We start from the raw sequence: 24,954 nt of genomic DNA, 5'->3' as shown, positions 1-24,954 counted from the left end.
ATAGTAATTGCAACAGTAAATTTGGCAACTTAAAAAAAGAAGCAAAATAAATGACAGAAATATTATAAGGGTCAGCAGAGAGGAATTAGTAACACTGCTTTTAGTAACTGCACTAACCATAAGATATTGGACATAGCATTATTTGAAAAAGTAATTGGATTTGTCATAAATGTATGTTGCAAACTCTAGCACAGCCACAAAAACAGCAAAATAAGTAGTATAATTGTAATGCTAAAAGATAAGATCAAATGAAATTATATACAATGCTCAGTTAAAACCAGAGAGGTAGGAATGGGGGGGTCGGGGGGGGGGGAAGAAAACAGATACCAAGTACAGGGGAATGAACAGAAAATAGTTACAAATATGATAGATATTAATCCAACTATTTAAATAATCACACTAATGTCAATGGTCTAGATACATCTAAATTAAAAGACAAAAAAACTACCAGAGTGAATAAAAATACCCAATTATATCTAATTTATAAGAAACTAAACCTATATATATAAGAGCCTTAGTGACCATTACGACCAGTGAACCAAACAACTGAACAACTGGTCGACCAGTTGCTATGATTTGCACTGACCACCAGGAGGCAGATGCTCAACACAGGAGCTGCCCCCGGTGGTCAGGTGGTCAGTGCTCTCCTATACCCAACCTCCTGTGACCAGCCACACTCCCATGGTTCCTCCCCCTGGTCGGCCCAAATTGGCTCCCAATTGTGACTGGGCAAGATGGCCCGATTGGCCCCGATCACCAGCCAGGCCGAGGGACCCCACCTGTGCATGAATTCATGCACCAGGCCTCTAGTTTAAATATAAAGAGAGATGGTTAAAAGTAAAGGGATTGAAAAAGACAGAGTATGCTAACACTAGCCAAAAGAAAACTGGAGTTGTATTGATTTCAGGCAAACCCAACTTCAGAACAATAAAAATGATCAGGGATAAAGAATGTCATTATCTGTATATATAAAACCCTAATATGCAAATAAGCTGACCGGCAGAACACCCGAACAAGTGAACAACCAAACACCCTGTTGCTATGACGTGCACTGACCACCAGGGGGTACGCATGGAACATGACAGGCATCAGCAGCAGGCAGCAGAGTGTGGAACATAGCAGGCATACACCCTGGCAGGATGGTGGAGCAGGTAAGCAGGGGCGCGAGACCAAGGCAGGGTGGCAGTTGCTGTCATCAGGGCAAGCCTCTGGTGTTACTGAAAATTCTTTGCTCCCACAAGCCTCAGTCCCACCTGGCACTCACACCTGCTGCTGGAGCCGGCTCCACTCACACCTGCTGCCAGTGCCCAGCATTGGCCCCAATCGTTTGGTGCTGTTAGCGGGTGTGAGCAGTAGCTGCTGGCTCCAATTGCCCCTCAGGGTTTCTTCGTGTCCACCTGCTTCTGAGTGGCAACTGGGGCTAGCAACCAGCTCTCACACCCACTGCCGGTGCCAGTCCTGTTCACACCCACAGCCAGCTCCAGCCCCAATTGCTCTGCACCGTCAGCAGATGCAAGTGGGGCTGGTGCTGTCAGTGCTTGGGAGTGGGGTTTCCGGCAGACAGGGGAACGGTGGCCATGGTGGGAGGGGCCAGGCGGGGGCGTGGAGGATGGGCCGAGACCTGCCCCTGTGCCCAGCACAGACTTGCAGCCCACAGTTCGTTTCAAGGTGCACAAATTCGTGCACTGGGCCCCTAGTAAATAATAATAAAGGGGTCAATTCTTCAAAAAGACATAGCATTCCCTCAGGTGAATGTGCTTAACAACAAAGCATCAACAGATGAGAGGCAAAAACTGATAGAACTACAGGCAGAGAAAAAAACTAATTCACTTTAGTAGTTGGAGACTTCAACACCCATCTATCAGTAATTGACAGATCCAGCAAGCAGAAATTGAGTAAGTACAGAGTTAAACTGAATAGCACCATCAATCAACTAGTTCTAATTGACATTTATAAATTCTTTATCCAACAACAGCAGAATACACATTCTTCTCAAACTACTTTGATCATTCTCCAAGACTAAAAACATTCTGGGCAATAAAACATGGCTTTACAAATTTAAAAGAATAGAAATCATACAAAGTATGCTCTCAGATCCAAATAAAACTAAACTAGAAATCAATAACAGAAAGATACCTGAAAACCCACAATACATAGAGATTAAATAGCATACTTCTACAGAACACATAGGTCACAAAGAAGTGCTAGACAAATTTCAAGTATTTTAACCAAATGAAAATGAATATAACATTTATCAAAATTGGTAGAGTGATTAATGAAGGGCTTAGAAGAAAGTCTATAGAATCGCATGTATATATTACAAAGAAGAATGATATCAAATGACTTATTGAAGACCAATAATATGTATGAACTTATAACCTGGCTAACCAAGAAAAAAGAGAGAAGACATAAATTACAATATTGGAAATGAAAGAGAAGTCATCACAACACATGTTATAAAAATTAAAAATTAATAAAGGAATATCAGAAATAATTTTACACACAAATCTGATAACATAGGTGAATTGGAACAATTCCTAAAAAAAAAAAAATACTAAAACCCATACAAAAGCAACAAATAATCTTAATAGGCCCATATCTACTAAAGAAATCAATCAATATTAATAACCTCCCAAAACAGAAAACTGTAGGCCCTAATGGGTCCGCTGATGAATAATACCAAACTTTTAAGGAAGAAATTATACCAATTTTCTACAAGTAACTAAAGAAAATACAAGCAGAGGGAATTCTTCCTAATTCATTCTATGAAACTAGAATTATACTAATACTAAAACCAGGCAAAACATTTAAAAAATTCAAAAAAAAACTACAGATGCATATATCTCATAAAGATAGAGCAAAAGTCTTTAACAAAATATTAGCAAATGGAATCCAACAATGTGTTAAAAACATTATACACCACAGTCAAGTAAGACTTATTCCAGATATTCAAGTTTGGCTCAACATATAAAAATCAGTTATTATAATCTGTCACATCAAGAGGATAAACAATAAAATTATATAATCCTATATCATAAAATGCTAATATGCAAATCAACCAAATGGCAGAATAACCAGTCACTATGATGAGCACTGAGCACCAGGGAGCAGATGCTCAACACAGGAGCTGCCCCCTGGTGGTCAGTATGCTCCCACAGGGGGTGTGCCACTCATCCAGAAGCCGGGCTCATGACTGGCAAGTGTAGCAGTGGTGGCAGGAGCCTCTTCCACCTCTGCAACAGAGCTAAGGATGTCCAATTGCCATCAGTAAGACATCCCCCAAGGGGTCCCAGACTGCCAGAGGGTGCAGGCTGGGCTGAAGGACGCCCCACCCCTGATGAGTGCAAGAATTTCGTGCACCAGGCCTCTAGTCATATAAATAAATGCAAGAAGCATTTGGCAACATTCAAAACATATTTATAATAGTAATGCTCAATAATTTGAGATAGAAACTTGATAGAAACTTCCTCAACCAGATAAAGAACATCCATGAAAATCCTACAGCTAACATTATACTTAACTAGAGGCCCGGTGCATGAAATTCATGCACTGGGGGGTGTCCCTCAGCCCAGCCTGCACCCTCTCCAATCTGAACCCCTCGGGGGATGTCCAACTGCTGGTTTAGGGATCAGGCCTAAACCAGCAGTCGGACATACCTCTCACAATCCGGGACTACTGGGTCCCAACTGCTTGCCTGCCTGCCTGATTGCCCCTAACCACTCCCCTGCCAGCCTGATCAATGCCTAATTGCTCCCCTGCTGGCCCAATCACCTCCAACTGCCCTCCCTTGCTGGCCTGGTTGCCCCTAACTGCCCTCCCCTGCCTGCTGGCCATCTTGTGACCACATGGGGGCAGCCATCTTGTGTGAGGGCGTGATGGTCAATTTCATATTACCTCTTTATTATATAGGATGATGACAAATGCAATGTTTCTCTGCTGAAATCAAGACTAAGATAATGATGTCTCCTATTACCACTCCTGTTCAACATCATATTGGAAGTCCTAACTAATGCAAAAAGACAAAGAAAGGAAGTACAAGGTATACATACTGGGAAAGAAGAAATAAAACTGTCTTTGCTTGTTGATAACATAGTTCTATGTGAAAAATCCCAAATTACCAATAGAAGAACACCTTGTACCAATAAGTGATTATAGCAAGGTTGCAGAACACAAAGTTAATATACAAAAGTAAATTGCTTTCTTACATACCAGCAATGAACAATTTCAATTTGAAATTAAAAAAAAAACCAACTAGCACAAAAAAAAATACTTAGTATAAACCTAACAAAGTATGTATAAGAAATATAGGAAAAAAAACTATAAAGTCAAAGGACTGACATTATTTAAAGACTTAAATGGAGTATTAAATGGAAAAATAATAGTGTTTTCAACGAGTGGTATTGGAACAGTTGGACATCCACATGCAAAATAAATTACTCTAGGTACAGACCTTACACCACTCACAAAAAATATCACTAGAAATAGATAGTAGACTGAAGGGCAAAATATGAACTTATAAAATTCCTAGAAGGTAACATGGGAGAAAATCTAGGTTATCTCAGATTTGGTGGTGACATTTTAGACACAACCTATAAAAGAAAAAAAATGATAATTTGTACTTCAAGTTAAAAACTTATTCTCTGAATAAGTCAATTTGGGGGATTTCTTTCAGATTTGAGGAGAAAAATCTTGCAAAAGACTTGTTCCAAAATACACAAAGAATTCTTAAAATTCAACGAAAAGAAAACACACAAACCAATTAAAATTTAACAAAAGACCTGAGCAGACAATTAACCAAAGATGCACAGATGGCAAATAAGCATATGAAAACATGTTGAACGTTATATATTATTAAGGAACTACAAATTAAAACAACAATTATATACCTGCAATATCTGTTAGAATGGCCAACATCTAAAACACAACACCAAACAGTGACAAGGAACTCATATTCACTGCTGGTGGGAATCGAAATGGTACAGCCACTTTGGAAGACTGATTGGTAGTTGCTTATAAAACTAAACATACTGTTATTATATGATCCAACAATTGTGTTTCTTGCATAAGAATATTTATAGCAGTTTCATTCCTAATTGCTAACATTTAGAGGCTACCAAGATGTCCTTCAATAATTATGGATAAAGAAACATCCATACAATGGAATGCTATTCAATAAAAAGAAATTAACTATCAATCTATGAAAAGACATAAAGATATCTTACATGCATATTGCTAGGTTAAAAAATTCCAACCTTAAAACACTGCATACTACATTATTCCAGCTATATAACATTCTCAAATAGGCAAAACTATGGAGACAATACAAAGATCAGTGTTTGCCAAAGGTTTGGAGGAAGTAAAGGAGGAATAAATAGGGGGAGCACAGAAGATTTTTAGATCAGCAGAGTTATTCTGTGTGACACTGTAATAACGTATACATACTATACATTTGTGAAAAAAATCAAAGAACTGTAATTATAAAAAGAATGAACCTGAATGTAAACTATGGATTTTACTTAATAATGTGTGAATATTGAATTTGGCTAATCAAATATACTAAGTGTACTAAACTAATGATAAATGTTTAGCATAAACTAATGCTAAAGGCTTAGCATTAGGGAAACTGTGAGTGATGGGAAAGTGGAATCTGAGAACTCTTTATAGTTTTTTATTCAGTCTCTCTGTAAACTTAAAATTGGCCTAAAAAGAGTTAACAGATAAAAAAAGACAGTGAGACAACACCACCAGGATGGATATAATCAAAGCAAAGCAACAGTTAATTAGTACATGAATGTTCATAGCATCTTTATTCTTAATGACCAAAAAGTGAGAAAATAAAATAATGTCTATCAACTAATAAATGGATAGACAAAATTTATGGTATCAATAAAAAACAGAATGTATTTTGTCAATAAAATAATGTAGTTATATTTGCTATAACAAGAGTAGTTGTTGAGAATATTTTGCTAAGGAGATCGAGAAAATGGTGACCGATTATGCAGACCTTTCCTGCACCTCCTCCCCAGGCCAGACTGGAAATAAAACTAGAGTAGGGAACATACACCTAGAATTACCAACTGAGGTCCAACTGAGGAGAAGACATATCAAGGAAGGACAGAAGACACCTGACACCTGGTAGGAAGGGTGAGGTCCTGAGAGGAGCTGACCCAACTTCCAGGGGCAGCAGGGCAAGAGTGAGGAGGAAGCTCTGGGCTACAGCAAGATCTGTGCCCTCAGAAGATTGAAGCTCAGAAAGCAGGCTGGGCTCCACAGCCTGGAGCACCAGAGCTGAGACCAATGGCCCAGGTAACATCCAACTTGAAAGGAGACAGGGCAGCTGGCCTTTGGGGAGTCTGGAGCCCATAGACGGGAGCTGGTCTGAGAGAAATCTTCAGTTTCTGTTTTTTTGTGTTGTTTTTTTTTTTTAATCTAGAGAACAGAAGTTTTGTTTACAATTACTCACCCAAAGCTTTGGTGCAGGGAGGGTGGTGGGGACTCCAGGTGCCTAAGGAGAGGCTTGGGTGGGAAGCGTTCTGGGGAAATGTGGAAAAGCATAAGCCAGGAATCCTGCATTCAGTCAGATCCCCCCAAAACGAAATGGTAATTTTTCCTGAGAGGAGCTAACTGCTCCCAGTAGCAAGAGCCCAGGAAAAGGGGTGGGGGAAACCACCCTAGGTGATAGTGCCCACCCTCAGGAGCCCTGCCTACCAAACCCTACATTTTGACCTTTTCAGAGGAAACAAAAGCAAAGGCCAAGCCTATGTGTTTGAACAATCTCAGGGAGCTTCAGGACTGGATTGAAGGAAGGGCCATCTACCCCACTATCCTGAGAACCTGACAGGTACTTTCCCCACATGGGAGAACTGATAGAAACTCCAGGTTTCCAGTCAATCCCACTGGACTGCATAGAAGGATCTAAGCCCAGCCGAGGGAAGAGTAATATTTTGGGCCACTTGCAGAGGAATAACTCTGTGACAGGGAAACACATCCACCACATTCTCTGGAATCTGAACATCTCTCCCAACTATGGCCCTTTCAGAAACAGACTTTTGAGTGATTTAAGATTGACAGCTGGTTAGCAGGCCAAGGCTGACAGAGGCGGAGCCTGAAGAACGTGGGGAATTTTGCCAATCCAGCTCTGGGTCCCATGCTATTAAAAACCCTGCTTTAGAGGGCAGATTGGCCCCTCCTGCTTTCAGCCAAGTCCTGTGGAAACAGACACAAACTGTGGATCACTTGGAGGTTCAAGCAGGTTGCTGAAAGCCAAAGAAGGACATTTTCTGACAGTGGTTAACACCTAAGTACTTCTGGGGAAGCTCAGAATTGTTAGACAGAACAGTCAGCAACAGTAATCAGAAGAATAGCATCCAAAGGGAGCTCCCATGAGGCACTAAACTCTGCTGAGACAAATGCAAATTCACTTTTTTTCCAGTTTTCTATTTTCTTCTTTTTCTCTCTCTTTTTTAATTTTCTTTTATTCTTTTTCTCTTCTTTTTGTTTTCCTTTTGAAAGTCATCTTCTTTATCTATCTGCTCTATTGATTTGTTATTGTTTTAGTATCTATTGTTTCTTTCATAGAACTAATTTTCCTCTTTCTTTTCCCTTGGTTCTATCTGCTTTCTCTTCTATTTTTCTTTCCAACTTTTGTTTCTTCATCTTTTATTTTACAGTTTTCCTTCCCTTATTCCCCTAATACTTTATTCTTATTTTCTTTATTTCAGCTCTGCTATATTATATTATATTATATTATATTATATTATATTATATTATATTATATTTATATTATTTTTCTCTCCCATCTTTTTTGTTTCTGTTCCTTTATTTCTTTGTTTGTTTTGTCTTTTCCCCTCTGGTCATATTTTTTTTCTTTATTTTCTTCTATCATTCTTGCTCTCTTTCCTCTTTCCTAATTCTCTCTTCTCTGATTGTTACTTTTGTTGTTGCTGTAGGGGTCTTTTATATGTTTCTGTTTTGTTTCTTTTGTTTAGTGTTTTCTTGTATTATATTTTATTCTGTTCTGTCAGCATCTCCACAAAATCTTGCAAAATATGGTCAGGAGTGAGCCTCACAGTAAGCCAGTCTGAGAGGAGATTCCATCCACCACCAGGACAACATTTAAGACCAAATTACAGGAGAACCCAAATAATACAAACAAAGGGCTTTCCTAGAGCACCCAGCTCAGGAGATTGAAAAAACTGCACCACTGAGTTCCACAAAACACTTACTACATAAGACCACCCTACAAAGTCATGGAGTCATAATAGTTTGATATAATACAGAGAAAAAATTTAAAAGAACATCAAGAAAGGGAAGAAAAATAAACAACCCCCCGAATGTAAGGAAAGGAGATTATATATATATTAGTTGCAATTAAATACAATTGGAGCTAATACCATATATATATATATAGCCCGATGCATGAAATTCATGCAAGGGGCTCGGCCCTCGCAGCTGCCGCGGCTTGCCTCATGCCGCGGCTTGCCTCAGCCCTCCCAGCATCAGTGTCATCTGGAAGGTCATTTGGCTGTCTGGTCTAATTAGCAATATATATATATATATATATATATATATATATATATATATATGTATATATATCCTGAATATTCAACTTAAGACTACCTGGTGAGAATCATGATTATCAATGGTGGATAGTTGAGCCAGCACAGAGACTGGTAGGAACTGTAGAGGGGTAAGAAGGTTAGCCTGGCTCCTACAGATAGCAGTTGAAGTTCCAGAGGGATATGTCAGCTGTGAGGAGTTCTCATAAAAAAGTCTGGGGTCTAAACCACAGTATGACACCCCTGCCCAGAGCACCAAAACTGAGAAAATTGTCCACATAATATCTGGTTGTGAAAAGTAGCAGGTTTGCTGTCTTCCAGGGCGAGATGGCTAGAAATGCAGGCACCTTTTTAAAGGGCAAATGCACAAAATTTCTTCTTCAGCCACTCACCTTGAGCTCATGCACAGGAAGGGCAGAGTGGACTAGAGTTGTGTGGAGAGAATCCAGGGTTGGGGGCTCTGGGGTTAGAGCTCTAAAGACAGCCATTCTTATTTCCTATGCTGAGTCATTCCCTCATAATGCAGAGGACTTCTTTCCCAAGCAGACCTTTACCATTCAGGCAGCTTTTACAAGTGAAGGGAAGCAATTGCCCCACACTGCTGGAAAACCTCTCCACCCATGCTGTGGGTTCTATGCCTTGCTGTGCTTGATAGCCTGAGGTTAATTAAGACTGATAATAACAACTAGCTGGCAGGCAGAGACAGATCTCTAGAAGTTTTGAGTCTTTGCCTGATCTCCTTCTGGAATGAGGGCTAGGAAAAGCAGGCCTTGGTCCACATCCTGGTTATTTCCAAAGGCACCTCGCCCTATCAGAGGGAGCCAAAAGCTGTGGTTGGCTGATAGCTCCAAACATAGCACTCAGGGCCAGTCACCAACATATCTGACATTGTTATGCACTATAGACAGGGAGTCCTAGCAGATCTACCTAATACATACACACAAATCAAAACAGGGAGCCGAAATGGCAAAAGAAAAAAAATATGTAAAATAAATATCAAAAACATAAGTCTTTGTTTTACTATGGTTGCAAATATCAAAAAATTTCTATATGTGACACGGCACCAGAGTTAAGTTAGGGTTTTTCAAAACGCTGACACGCCAAGCTCAAAAGGTTTGCCATCACTGGTTTAAATAGTCATTTTTCCACAGAAGTCATACAGGTGCTTTACAAATATGTAAAAAGATGTTCAACAGCAATCAATATTAGGGAAATGATACTCAAAACCACAATGAAATATCACCTCAAACCTGTTAAAATGGCTACTATCAAATGGACAAGAACAGGTTTTGGTAAGGATGTGGAGAAAAGGGAACTCTAGTGCACAGTTGGTGGGAATGTTAATTATTGCAACCACTATAGAAAATAGTACGGCAGTTTCTCAAAACATTAAAAATAAAATTACCAAGTTATCCAGATACTTCACATCTTGGAATTTATTTGAAGAAAACAAAAACACTAATTCAAAAAATATATGTACCCCACCATTCATTGCAACATTATCTACAAAATCAAGACATGGAAGCATCTTGTATTCTATAGTGTACACAAATTTAGGAAAAACATTTATTTTAACAAATCCCAAAAGTATGTATGTTTTAAAATAGAATCCCTTTGTGAATTTAGGGTAAAGTATGCTAATTCATATTAGGCAAAATTAGAAACCATTTTCTTACCTCTAGCTTTATCCTTCATAATTCATGTCTTGATCCCCTTAAAAAAATACCACTCTTTCTGTTGCCACTCTCTCATAGTATTTGTATTCAATATTGACTATGTGTGAATAACCCTAGACCCCTAAAATGTTAAGTTCTTTAAGGACAAACACTATTTTGTTCATCTGTTAGTGCACCATGTTCAGCACCATGCTTGGTCCATAAAAGGCATGAAATACTTGTTGAATAAATAAACAAGTGGATGAATAAATGAATAATTATAAATTAATGGCATCATGTTTCTTTTGAGCATTACACTTCAAAAAGTAACACTGGCCATAACTGGTTTGCTCAATGGATAGAGCGTCGGCCTGTGGACTGAAAGGTCCCAGGTTCGATTCCAGTCAAGGGCATGTACATTGGTTGTGAGCACATCCCCAGTGGGAGGTGTGCAGGAGGCAGCTGATCAATGTTTCTCTCTCATCAATGTTTCTAACTCTCTATCCCTCTCCCTTCCTCTCTGTAAAAAAATCAACAAAAAATATATTTTTAAAAAAAGTAACACTGTGCAGGTTCATTGTGCTTCTGTATGCACATACGTGAAAATAGTATGTGGTTTTCCATAGTAATGGAGATAGATTTTAATTGTTCCATTTATAGTTTATATAACCCATTTTTCTGTGACCATTACCAGATATTTGTAAAATCGCTAGTTGAAGGGGGATACAATCTATGAGCATGTAACTAACTGCCTTAAAAGTCTTACAACCTGGGCCATATTTTAATGGAGTGAAACCTAGATGAACTGAATAGCCATACCCTAATGTCAAAGTACACAGGAATTTCTCTCTAATATTGCAATTCAATAAACAATTACTTATTGTGCATTATTTTTGTGAATAGCCTTGTATTTCTAATGTGTTATAATGTTGTTTTCTTTTATTACCTCAACTAGAAGCCCGGGGGGAGGTGTCCCTCAGCCCGGCCTGTGCCCTCTCGCAGTCTGGGACCCCTTGGGGGATGTCCACCTGCTGGCTTAGGCCCGCTCCCCGGGGGATTGGGCCTAAGGTGGCAGTCAGACATCCCTCTGGCAGCCCGAGAGTCCTCAGGGGATGTCCACTTGCCAGTGGGGATCAGGCCTAAGCTGCAGTTGGACATCCTTAGTGCTGCTGAGGAGGCAGGAGAGGCTCCCACTACCACCGCTGTACTGGCAGCTGTCAGCCTGGCTTGTGGCCAAGCAGAGCTCCCCCTGTGGGAGCGCTCTGACCACCAGGGGGCAGCTCCTGCATTGAGCATCTGCCCCCTGGTGGTCAGTGTGTGTCATAGTGGCCAGTCATTCCCAGTTGTTCTGCTGTTAGGGTCAATTTGCATATTACCCTTTTATTATATAGGATAATTGCCCATCCCTTTCTAGGCATAAGAAAGATTAAGGATTTAGGAAATTCTGTTATGATGAAATAAAATATTATAGTGGAGTTTAAGAAAAGGCTAAGATCATCACATAAAATGCATTTGAAAATTAGGTAGAGTATTCCTCAAGATTATATCTCCGTAGGCCACTCTGTTAAATGGCATGTACAATCTAACTAAAATTCTGGATGAATCACTTGCCAACTTTCATTGGAATCATAGTCATTGTTTGTGGTTTTTAAGCACCCCCTACCCCCAAATTGCCAATGAACATAATTAACAATTTGTTCTAATTTGCTGTAACTCTAAAGCAAGCCAGATCAATTTTTTGGTCATTAAAATTTGTAAAGAAAAAATTACTCTCAGGCACCAAACCTATTATAGAAAAAGTTTGAAGTTGGCATCAGTATTCATAGATTATTTTTAAAGCTCACTAAAGTAATGCTTATAATGAAAGCACAGATCTTTACCAGCAAATGCCCAACATGGCACATCAGCAAACCAATGAACCACATTCAGATTAAAAAATTCCTTCCCTCAATTAAATAAATACATTTCTCACTTATTTCTCATATTGATTTAAGAAGAACTATTACATTTTAATCAAAATAATTATTAGGTATTAAATGTTTATGTGCTATTTGTGTTTTATCATGAGAGTGTTTTTTAAATTTGAGATTTATTGTTCTCCCATCAGCTACTAACAAAGATATCCTATATAATAAAAGCCTACTATGTTAAGTGTCTAGTCGTCCAGTCAGCCATTCAACCAATCAAAGCATAATATGCTAATGATATGCTGAGGCTGCTCAACTGCTCGCTCTGATGTGCACTGACCACCAGGAGGCAGATGCTCTGACTGGTAGGTTAGATTGCTGCTGGGGTCTGGCCGATTTGGACTGAGTGAGATGGGCTGGACATGCCCTGGAGCCCTCCCATGGCCCCTCCCTGGCTGGCCAACCTCCTGTGTCCCTCTCCGGCCCTGATTGTGCACTGGTGTGGTTCCTCGGCCTGGCCTGTGCCCTCTTGCAATCCAGGCAGAGAGATCCCCCGCTCCCCCAGTGCAGAAATTTCGTGCACTGGGCCTCTAGTTTTAAATAAAGAAAAAATAATTAACTGAGTATAAAAGAAGTCTTCTGCTCAGCCTTTCTTGCTTCTTTGGTTACCTATCTTAATCATTCTTTAATATTTGAAAGTATAGGATGTCTTTGGCAATGGTGGTATTGGATGTAGAAATGAAACATGTCAAAACTTATGTTTGGTAGTTTCATGAAGAAAAGAAGAAATACTTATCAGGTCCTGAAGGCCTGTAAATAAAATGACAGGGAAAAGCAGTGTGTTTAAATATTTTATCATAATCTCACCCTTCAAACTTTTATGCTTTCAGGGCCTCACATAATAAAATGTGCAATTTTTAAAAATAAATAACAATTTACCTGCCTGTACCCCCCCAAAAATCATTTACTTTATTTTTTAATAATTTGTAAAATTTTTAAATTAAAATTTGACATGGAATATTATATTAGGTTCGGTGTACATCCCAGTGAGTAGACATTACATAACTTGCTAAGTGATCATCCCAATAAATCTTGTACCCTTCTGACACTATATACCAGTAGAGTAATTATAATATTATTAACTATATTCCCTATGCTGTACTTCACATCCCCATGACTATTCTGTAACTACCAATTTGTACTTCTTAATCCCTTCACCTGTTTCACACATCCCTCCAATCCTTCTCTTATCTGGCAACCATCAAATATTCTCTGTATCTATGAGTCTGTTCTGCTTCTTCAGTTATCATTATTTTTTAGATTCATTGATAGATATGTATTTATTGACATTTTATTATTAATATTGTTCTCTTTTTTCCTTCCACTTCTTAAAGAAAATTTATGTGATATTGGTTTGGTGGTGTTGAACACCTTTAGCTTTTACTTGACTGGGAATCTATGTGTCCATTGATTCTAAATGATAGCTTTCTTGAGTAATCTTGGTGGTAGGACCTTGCTTTTCATCACTTTGAATATTTTTTGTCAATCCCTTCTGTTCTGCAAAGGTTCTGTTGAGAAATCATCTGGCAGTCTTATGAGACTTCCCTTGTAGGTAACTAACTACTTTTCTCTTGCTGCTTCTAACAGTCTCTCTTTGTCTCTAACCTTTGGTGTTTTAATTATCATGTGTGTCTTGGTGTGGGCCTCTTAGGGCTCATCTTATTTGGGACACTCTGCACTTCTTCACTTGCATGTTTATTTCTGTTACCAGCTTAGTGAAGTCTTCCATCTTTATTTTTTCACATAGGTTTTCAATTCGTTTCTCTCTCTTCTCTATTTGGCAACCCCATGATGCAAGTATTGGTACACTTGAAGTTTTCCCAGAGGCTCCTTATACAGTACTATCTTCATTTGGAGGTATATTTTTGTTCTCTTCTTCACTGTTGATTCCCTGTAATGTTTTCTTCATTTCAATGAATGTATTCTTAACTTCTGACTGATTCTTTTTATGTCTTCAAGTTCCATCCTTATATCTCCTATCTCTTTGTTGAAGCTCTCACTAGATTCATCTACTCTTCCCCTAAGTTCATTGAGCATCCTATAACCAGTGTTTTGAACTCTATGCTTGGTAGGTTACCTGTCTCCATTTTGTTTAGTATTTTTTCTGGAGCTTTTCTCAGTTCTTTCATTTGGAACATATTTCTTTGTATCCTCGTTTTGGCCCCCTCCTTGTCTCTATGTATTAGGTAAAGCCACTATGTCTCCTGGGCTTGGTAGAGTGGCCTTATATAGTAGATATTTTGTAGGATCCAGTGGCACAGCTTCTATGATCACCAAATCTGGGCACTCCAAGTGCACCCCTCATGTGGGCTATGTGCACCTTCCTGTTGTAGTTGAGCCTTGATTTTTGTTGTCACATCAATAGGAGGGATTTACCTTCAGATCAATCAGTTGCAATGACTGGCTGTAGCCGCTGTGGATGACCAGTTCAGCAGGGGCTCACTGCACAGAGCAGGAATTATTTGAGCAGGTCTGTCATGAAGATTCACTTGTGGAAGTGGTTATGTGGTACATCCACGTGGTGGTCTGAAGCTATTCACTGGGTACACTGGCTCTAGAGCCTCCTGGGAGATGCAGGCAAATGTCAGCCATCACCTGTGTTCTACCCAGTGCCACCTGGCATGAGCTACATAAAATTTACAGATGGCTGCTACTTTTGCTGGGCTTGGAGGTACCCAAGAGAGGCCAAGTTGCCAACTCAGCCTGGCTTCCACTAGTGCCAGACCTGAGGCCACTTAATGAGACATATGGGGCAAGCCAAAGCTAGATGCTGCTTGTTTGAGAGATTTTTTTTGGAAAATGTGAACCATTATTCAAGACTGGCTATTCCTATGGAAAAGCTACTGGAAACAGATTGGGAGGACATGCAGTTGGGTAGGGTGGGATATATGGAGTCTCAGATAATCACCAGGGTGGGGTAAACAGTATTAGCTTGGTTGATGGAGACTCACATATGGTGCCTGTCTGCTTGCTATGTGGAGGGAGTGCTCAGCAAAGTAACAATTGCCTCTGCCAGCACTTCTGGCTGGGAAAGCTGCCCTCCAACTCTCATCCTGATGCCAGACATTTCATTTCCTACCCCTATTCCCCTTGTGCTTTTCAAGCTGTTGCCCCAGCACTGGAGCTCAGAGTGAGTCTGAGTATGTCCAAGTGCAAATCCTTTAAGAGGAATGCCTGGGGCTCCAGAGCCCTCATCTCATTCAGCCACAAACCCCACTGGCTTTTACAGTCAGAATTTATGGAGATCTTTCTTCCTGTCACTGGAACCCTGGGTAGGGGATCTGGTGTGAGGCTGGGACATCTCAGTAGGGATCTTCAGAGCCAAGATAGCCCTCCCAATTTTTATCCACAACACTTGAGTATGGTATAAGCCCATTCCAAATCTTTGCCCCTCCTACCAGTCTCAGTGTGGCTTCTTTTATTCCCTAGTTGTAGGACTTCTATTCAGCTGGATTTCAGATTGTTCTAAATGATGGTTGTTCTTTAGTTTGGTTGTAATTTAGTGGGAGGATGTGAGTACCTCATTTACTTGTGATGCCGTCTTGACCAGAAGCTCTCATTTTACCTATGGTCCACTTCCCCAGGCACACACTTTTGCAGATGACCAACAGTTTGCACTAAATCATGCTACCATGGATCTTTATTACGTTCTCTGTCCTATGAGCTTCTATGTGCTCACAGGACATGATGCATTCCTGATAAGAAAGACTTTAGGTTTGGGGGGATTAAATCTAAAAACTTCTTTTTGTATTAAAACATTGCCAGGGCATAAGCGCATACTAAAATAGATTTCCCAACTTTATTAAATATACGTATTTGATACAAATGCAAAATTTCATATGTAACACTATGGTTTTTTATTTTAATATTTAAAATACCCATTTCAAGCTTAAATGTGAAGTATATCTATGTACATCTCTCAATGCCTGCACATGCATATACAGATTGGCATGAAAAGACAGAAGGTAGACACTGAAAAATCTCAAAATAATATGTGTATCTATATGCTTGAGCACAAGCCTTTATTAATATGAGGAATATTTGTAAGTGTATCTTTCAATTTATAAATATAAGATCAATGTGTCATGATAATAATAGTAGTGGCTAAGGGAGGCCTCACCAATTAAATGCCATCACACTGAGCAATGGGAGTTCATATTTTAAAATCAGATGATAAAAATTAGAGCAATTGTGAGAGATTTTTTTTTGTGGAGCTATTTAAGAAGACTTATTTTGGTAACAGCTGCCTGAAATGTTCTTTGATATGTTTAGATTACTAGAGGGTTGTGGGGGTAATATAAATTTTGTGTATGACCCAATGTGAGGTGTCACTGTACTAGACTCTTTAGAATGAACTAAATCCCATCATGACACAATGTAGGATTATGTCCTAATTCAAGAGGTAGCATTGGAATAGGCACTAGGTCACACTTCCTAGACACATGGGTCATATGGACACATTCTACATATAAGAAAATGGAAAATCAGATTTTTCAAAATCAGTACTTTTGTCTTCCACTTTGCTTAGCAAATGCTGAATTTTGTTCTTAGAAGAGTAGGGGAAGAAGAGACATTACTAAAATCTCCTTTGAGGAAAACAAGCTGATTAAAGCATGCATCTATTATATGGCTTTATTGAAAAGTGATAAAAGTATTTGTAACTCAAGTAGGGTTAATATGGTGTAAAGAAAAGTAGATTGAGAGCATAAATAAAGCTGGGCAGGAACATTTTGAATAGTAGCTTGGAGCTTCGCATATAGCAGGCTTATAGTGTTTTCTGTATATTTGTAGATTCTGGCAACAGGGCTATTTTCTTAGAGCAATGAGTCCTATGAGGGAAAGACCTTCAGGGCTCTTCCTATATCCACACCGGTGGAGACTAGTGAATTCATAGATTCTGTTATTTTAGGAGTTGGCAAAACAAGCCTACACTGATTGTCATAACGGGTCTAGGCCCGTGGTCGGCAAACTGCAGCTCACGAGCTACATGCGGCTCTTTGGCCCCTTGAGTATGGATCTTTCTAAGCCTTAGGAGTACCCTAATTAAGTTAATAACAATATGCCTACATATATAGTTTAAGTTTAAAAAATTTGGCTCTCAAAAGAAATTTCAATCGTTGTACTGTTGATATTTGACTCTGTTGAATGATGAGTTTGCCGACCACTGGTAGGCCAAGCAAGTAATTATATGGCCTCTGGGAGTTACAACACTCATATCCAAAAAGCTAGTCCCATGAATCCCTTCAACCAATTCCATTTATAATTATTCCTAATACATGAAAGGGCCCCAAAGGATTAATGATAATGGAAGCGTTTTTCAAAGAATTATGCTTCCAGTTTCAGATATGAGTGTTTAGAAGTGAATCAGATCCAGGCATTTTCTAGGAGCAAACACTTTTCTGCTCACTTGTCTCCAGTTTAAAAACACTACTGAAAACATCTTTATCTGTTGTCATTCTTATTCTCTTCTTTTTCCACTCCCTTATTTCCTTTTTTATTCCTTCTTCATGCCTTCCTCATCTTCTTTTGTTCAAATGATAGTTGAACCCTTCCATGTGCTTGATGAAAAAAAAAAGACAGTTAAAACTCAAGGTCTCTGACCTCAGTAAACTAATTCTAATAAGAAAAAAGGAAAAGGTAATTACCACATATAAGAAGGGCTACAGATTGTACACAGTGAGGATGAAGGCAGAACATTTAGGACAGCTGGCAGTGGGGCATGGAAAGGTGCATGGGAAAAGGAAACATCAAGTGAAATCATTAAAGCTTTCCCTGAAAGGGGAGCTTCCTGGAATGAGCACTAAATAATCTACAATTATCTATGCGAAGCTAAGCACACTATATTTCAAACAAAAAGATCAATTTGTGTAAAGTAAAGGAGGTTTGAAGCAGTATGGAATGTTCAGGAGAACCACAGGCATCGAGTTGTGAAGAAGAAATGTGAAAAATGAGAATAAAAATCCCATACACTGCTGGGGGGAATGCAGACTGGTGCAGCCACTGTGGAGAACAGTATGGAGTTTCCTCAAAAAACTAAAAATGGAACTCCCATTTGACCCAGTGATCCCACTTCTAGGAATATATCACAAGAAACCAGAAACACCAATCAGAAAGGATATATGCACACCTATGTTCATAGCAGCACAATTCACCATAGATAAGATTTGGAAACAGCCTAAGTGCCCATCAGCAGATGAGTGGATTAAAAAACTGTGATACATCTACACAATGTAATACTATACTGCTCTAAAAAAGAAGGAATTCTTACCATTTGCAACAGCATGGATGGATCTGAAGAGCATTATGCTAAGAGTATAAGCCAGTCAGAGAAAGATAAGTATCACACGATCTCACTCATATGTGGAATCTAATGAGCAACATAAACTGATGAACAAAAACAGACCCAGAAACACAGAAGCACTGAACAAACTGTCAAACCTCAGAGAGAAGGTGAGGGGAGAGGGAGATCAACCAATGAACTCATATGCATATATGCATAACCCATGGACACAGACAATAGGGTGGTGAGGGCCTGGGGTGGGAGCCAGGGTCGGGTGGGAGAGGTCAATGGGGGCAGAGGGAAGAGGACATATATAATACTTTCAACAATGAAGATTTTTAAAAAAATCATGAAGAGCTCTCTTTCAGCACCAAGGTGCTGCATTTGAATCTCTGCCATTTCTTCCCACAAGATCAAGATGTTCCTGGCCAAGAAACAAAAGCAGAATCGGCCCATTCCCCAATGGATTTGAATGAAAACTGGTAATAAAATCAGGTACAATGAGAAGAGAAGACATTGGAGAATAACTGAATTGGGTCTATGAGGAATCACACATGAGAGATGGTTCACATATTTATGCAGTATCCAGGTTGCCTGCACCTTTAAATGATTGAAATGATCACAGTTGTCTGGATAGTTGGGCATTTTATTTGGAAAATTATTGGACTCATGATTTTGCTCTGTTGATTTTTTTCTGCAGTAGTAGGTTGGTTCAGTAATAAATGTGTGATACCTCTTTTTAAAAAACCATGAAGTCAGACCCAGCTGGCTCTTTGCCTGTGGCCCTTTATTTCCACTTACCCTCACCCCCTCTTTCAAAAAAAATCAAAAAAAAAATCATGAAGTCAGATCAAGAAGAACCTTCACTAACCTAAAAAGAAAGAGAAAGACCCAGCTGGCATGGCTCAGGGGTTGAGCATCGACCCATGAACCAGGATGTCACGATTTGAATCCTGGTCATGGCACCCTCCTGGGTTGTGGGCTCGATTCCCAGTGGAGGGCATGCAAGAGGCAGCTGATCAATGATTCTGTCTCATCATTAATGTTTCTATCTCTCGCTCCCTCTCCATTCTTCTCAGAAATCAATAAAAATATATTTAAAAGAGAAACAGGGTTATTGGTTAAAAAGAAAAAAAGAAAGAGAAAGCACAAATAACTATATGCTAAATAAGTTAAATTTGAATTTAAAACTTAATCAAAACGCCATGCCCAGGTAGCTTCACTGGTGAATTAATTGTTTAAAAATAAATAATAGCAATCCAGTAGAGAAACTGGAACTCTTATACTGCTGGTAGGAATGCAAATTATGTGAGCCACTTAGGCAATTTGGCAGTTTTCTTCTAAAGTTACATATGCTTACCATATGACCCAACAATCCTACTCCTAGTTGTTGTTTTTTTCCTCAAGAATAAAAACAACATATGTCCAAAAGACTTGTAAGTATAGCAGCATAAACTCATAGCACTATTATTAATAATAGAAAAAATAGTAGCAAGACAATCATCAACTAATGAATGGATAAACACAATTTGGTATATCCATACAACAAAATTTGACGAATCACTGATGGAGGCAATGCCATGGATAAATCACAAAAGGATTATGCTGAGTAAAAGAAACTAGAGGCAAAAGACTACATATTGTGGTCCTGAATCCAGGATAAAAATTTAATAATTAAGAGCAAAATAGTGGTTCGCTGGGGCTGAGATCAAGGGAGGGGACTGACTGCAAAAGGATTGGAAATGGTTTATATCTTAGTTGTGGTGATTATAACCACATACAATAGCCTAAACTCAACATGTGGTACATATCAAGTTAGCAAGATTTATTGTTTGTAAATTGTACTCCAATAAGGGGAGGGGGGTTATATAGGAAACAACTGAAATCCATTAAAAGGGCTTAAGTTGTTGCCTATGAAGATAATAAAGGGTATTTTTAGGGTATTGGTGGTATGAAAAGAGGGGAAGAAATAGAAATGAAAGGGTTAAAAGGTAAAATCTATAAGATAAGTTGACTGTTTACTTGAGTGAGAGGTTAATGATGACTTACAGATTTCTGGTTTGGTCAAGGTTGTACCAAGGTTGTAGAACATGGAGGATGATAAAATATTGAAAGTGAATACAATGAACTTGGCTTTGAATGTGTTGATTTTAAGTGGCATTTTGGACATCTAGGTACCTAGTAAGGAAGTAAACATAGTCTGGAGCTGAGATGAGAGGTCTAGGTGGGCTTTCAGTTGCTTCATACTACATTTTTAGTAATGGTAAACTTTCATTTCATTTCAGTTTGGTTAGTTTGTTTTTGGTAGTACAAATGATTAAGAATTTAAGAGTAACCGAGATGACGGTACCTCAGATTATACTTTTGTCATAAGCCATGGGTGGTTCCTAAGTTCAAAGCCTATAGATCTGTACATTAAAGTGAGCTGCTACAGTTCCCTAGTACAATTGTGGAGCTTATAAAAAATGAGTTACAGGCCTTAGTGTACTATCATCATAAACCAAACCTAGTATACTGTGGACAAAATGTGCATGGTGGAATGAATGCCAACCAGGAAGAGAAGATTTTGCCTGATTAAAGCTCTGAAGAATCAGCTCACAGTACCATTTGATAGCAATGTATCCAAATACTGGGCTAAAATCTCTTTATGACATTGGACTTAAAAACAAATGCATTTATGTAAAATGTTATGAGTTTTAAATCTGTTCAGGTATATAAGAGCTTGTGCACTGAAGACAGGGAAAAAGATCCAGAAGGTGAAATTGGGAGTGATCATGACTGACATAACTAACTTCTTCCCAAATCCATATCTCAATAATTTTGGATTTTTGGTATTTCATTTATCCACACATATCAACCTGTGTTAATGATAAAATCATCATATTCATTAAGTAGTAATCAGACGGTATCTAGACTATAGGTCTACACAGCAGCACTGAGCTATCAGGAACCTAGAACAAGGGCATCGAATAAGCATGAAACATGAGCACTGTGCAAAATATGACATTTTACACATCACATTTTCATCCATATAAACTATGGAATAGCTAGGAAGCTTCTCTAAAAGAAGGTAACTCAAACACTCAATGTAACCTTCCAATCTAATCTTTCCATTCCTTGATTCATATGTCAACTAAAATTAACCACTGAAAGTTTTAATAACAAATAAATTTTTAAAAATATTGAGCCACAAAAACCAACCTTAAAGTTAAAAAAGAATAAATGCCATTACAACCTCATCAACTTTAAATACCATGAACATTTCAAACAGATGCCCAGTTAAAAATATCTATCAGGTTCTTACAATAATGAATGCACTTTATTTGACAAGCTCTGTGGGAGATATGTAGACATTTTTAAAGCTGCACATAGGAATTACCAAGGATCTTATAAGCAAGGCAGAGAGTCAGTATTCCACTTATGTATAGATGAGGAATGCATACATCATACCTTTCTAAAAATCCTCACCTGAGGGTATCTTTTTGTTGATTCTAGACAGACGGGAATCAAGGAGAGAGAGAGAGAGAGAGAGAGAGAGAGAGAGAGAGAGAGAGAGAGAGAAGAAGAAGAAGAAGAAGAAGAAGAAGAAGAAGAAGAAGAAGAAGAAGAAGAAGAAGAAGAAGAAGAAGAAGAAGAAGAAGAAGAAGAAGAAGAAGAAGAAGAAGAAGAAGAAGAAGAAGAAGAAGAAGAAGAAGAAGAAGAAGAAGAAGAAGAAGAGAAGAGAAGAGAAGAGAAGAGAAGAGAAGAGAAGAGAAGAGAAGAGAAGAGAAGAGAAGAGAAGAGAAGAGAAGAGAAGAGAAGAGAAAAGAGAAAAGAGAAGAGTAGAGAGAAACATCCATAAGTTGCCTCCCAAAGTCGCCCTGACTGGGGATTAAAATGTAACATTTTGGTGTACAGGATGACACTCCAACCACCTGAGCTATAGGACAAGACACTCACATCATTCTTTTTTATTGTCACTGCTGATATTCTAGCTCAGGCCTTACTTCCACAAACTTGGATTATGTCAAACTCTAATTAGAGCACAAAGTCCATACACTCCTCTGACCTAACTCTCTGCTCCAATATAACCACCTATTCGCTGACAGAAAAACCTGCTTAAAATTCCTAATCCAACATTATTTCCTCAAAAAATATTAATTGGCTGCCTACTGAGTAAAGTTCAAACTCCAGTACTCTCTAAAGTGAATTATTCATCCATTACACAGTCTTCAATATGCTTTTGCAAAAACACATCTGTTTTTGTTATATTATCACTCCATCCTAGAGTTGTTTGCTTTTCAGTTAACATCTATCCAATTATTTGCCATCCATCAATACATTGTTATACCCAAATATACCCAAGCATAGTGTCTGGCAAACAGTAGCTCAACCATACATGTTTAGTGAATGGAATTGAATCTGTTCAAATGTGGAAGAATTATAATAAAGTGGAATGAGCACTTGACCCACATTCAGGCAACCTGAATTATAATGATGGCTTTATCATCTCATTTATAATATATGGGTCTTGATTTCTTTATTTGTAAAATAAGAATAACAACTGCTTTGACTGCCTTACAAGGTAATGTGAGAATTATATAAGAAATCTATATATATAAAAGCCTAAGTGACCTTTGTGACCAGATGACCTGCTGGTAGCTATGATGCACACTGACCATCAGGGGGTAGATGCTTAATACAGGAGCTTCCCCCTGGTGGTCAGTGCACTCCCACAGCCAACCTCCTGTGGTCCATCCCTGCAGCTTGCTGGCCCCAATTGGCCCAAGATTGGCCTGATCGGGCTGGCCGGCCAACCTCCTGCAGACCTTCCTTCCCCCCCGGCTGGCCGAGTGGTCAGTGCACTCCCACAGCCACCCTCCCACGGTCCCTCCACCTGGCCAGCCAGCCCTGGTGGGCTGGGGGAGGGGGGGCTTACCCATGCACAAATTCGTGCACCAGGCCTCTAGTAGAATATAAAACTATTTTGAAACACATAAAGGTTTTATTATGACATTATGATAATTATTGCATACATATACAGAGTAGTCTATTTTTAAAATGTCCCCCATTAAAAGTCACAGTAAATGTAACCACATGGTGTGGACATGAACATATATTCATATCCACAAAAATGTACCATATTGATCATATACAAAAAATGCTAACACATTTTAATCTCACAAGTCTTATTTTATGCTCCTGAAAAGCACATATAGGGGTGGGCAAAAGTAGGCTTACAATTGTGAGTACATGAAACACAGTTTATTCTTGTATTATCCTATATAACAAAAGGCTAATATGCAAACTGACCAAACAGTGGAACAACCGGTCACTATGATACACACTAACTACCAGGGGACAGACACTCAACGCAGAAGCTGCCTCTTGGTGTTCAGTGCACTCTCACAGGGGAAGCGCCACTCAACCAGAAGCCTTGAGCTGGGCTTATGGCTGGCGAGCACTGTGGTGGTGGCAGGAGCCTCTCCCGTCTCTGCAGCAGCGCTAAGGATGTCTGACTGTCAGTTCATATGAGCCTAAACCATCAGCCGGACATCCCCCAAGTCCTCCTGGACTGCAAGAGGGTGCAGGCCAGGCTGAGGGACCCTCCCCCCTCCGAGTGCACAGATTTTATGTACTGGTCCTCTAGTTACTTATAATAATAAAGCTATCGTAATAATCATAACTTGCATGATACATAGTTTTCCTTTCAAACAACTATAAACCTACGTTTGCTCACCTCTATACATTCTCTAGATGAAATAACAAAAAGGTTGCATTATAATATAATTTGAGGAGAATTCCAAAACGGCAGTGGAGCAAGTGGAAGCTAAATTGACATGATCATAGGACCAAACTGGAAAACAACATACAGAAAAACCATCCTGAATAATCAACTGAAGACTAGCTGGAGAGATTCCTGATAACTAAAGACATAAAGTGGAGACTGTATACTAGTAAACACTGATAGGAGGATCAGAGATGTGAAAGGACTGGTTGGGCTCCCACAGACAGCAGCTTAGATTCAAGGGGGATATCTCAGTTGGAGGCATTCCCACTGAGAACTCTGAGGTCTAAACTCCAAACTGGGTTCCCCATCCCAGAGTACCAGACCTGAGATGGTTTACCAGAACATCTGGCTGTGAAAAGCAGGAGGGTTGATGTCTGCCAGGAAGAGATGGCTAGAAAAGCAGGCACCTTCATTAAAAGACAAGACTCACAATTTCATGAGCAGCCACTCACCTTGAGCTCTAGCAGAGTGAGGGCAGAGTGGACTGGAGCCATTTGAGCAGAAGCCAGGGTTGGTGGCTCTGGGGTTAGAGCTCCAAAGGCAGACACCCTGGGTTCCGGTGCTGAGTCATTCATTCATACAGCAGAGGATATATTTTTCCAGCAGACCTTTACCATCCAAGCAACTTCTCCATGATGTGGAAAGCAATTGTCCCACCCTATTGGGAAAAACCCTTGCCTGCCCCTGCCCTCATGGAGTTTCTGAGGCTCATTAAGACACTGAG

The 24,954-nt window shown here is 39.3% G+C and overlaps 1 protein-coding gene and 1 pseudogene across 1 annotated transcript in view; one reads left to right on the top strand and one right to left on the bottom strand.

Annotated features, from left to right (window-relative positions):
* The window catches only part of DACH2 (dachshund family transcription factor 2), a 745,051-nt gene that overhangs the window by 317,902 nt on the left and 402,195 nt on the right, over nucleotides 1–24,954 (bottom strand). The window lies entirely within an intron of this gene.
* Nucleotides 1,079–19,067, top strand: LOC132224648 (large ribosomal subunit protein eL39-like; annotated as a pseudogene).

This window comes from Myotis daubentonii, chromosome X (genome assembly GCF_963259705.1).
Source record: "Myotis daubentonii chromosome X, mMyoDau2.1, whole genome shotgun sequence".
NCBI lineage: Eukaryota > Metazoa > Chordata > Mammalia > Chiroptera > Vespertilionidae > Myotis > Myotis daubentonii.
This window is presented reverse-complemented; position numbering and strand designations above follow the sequence as displayed.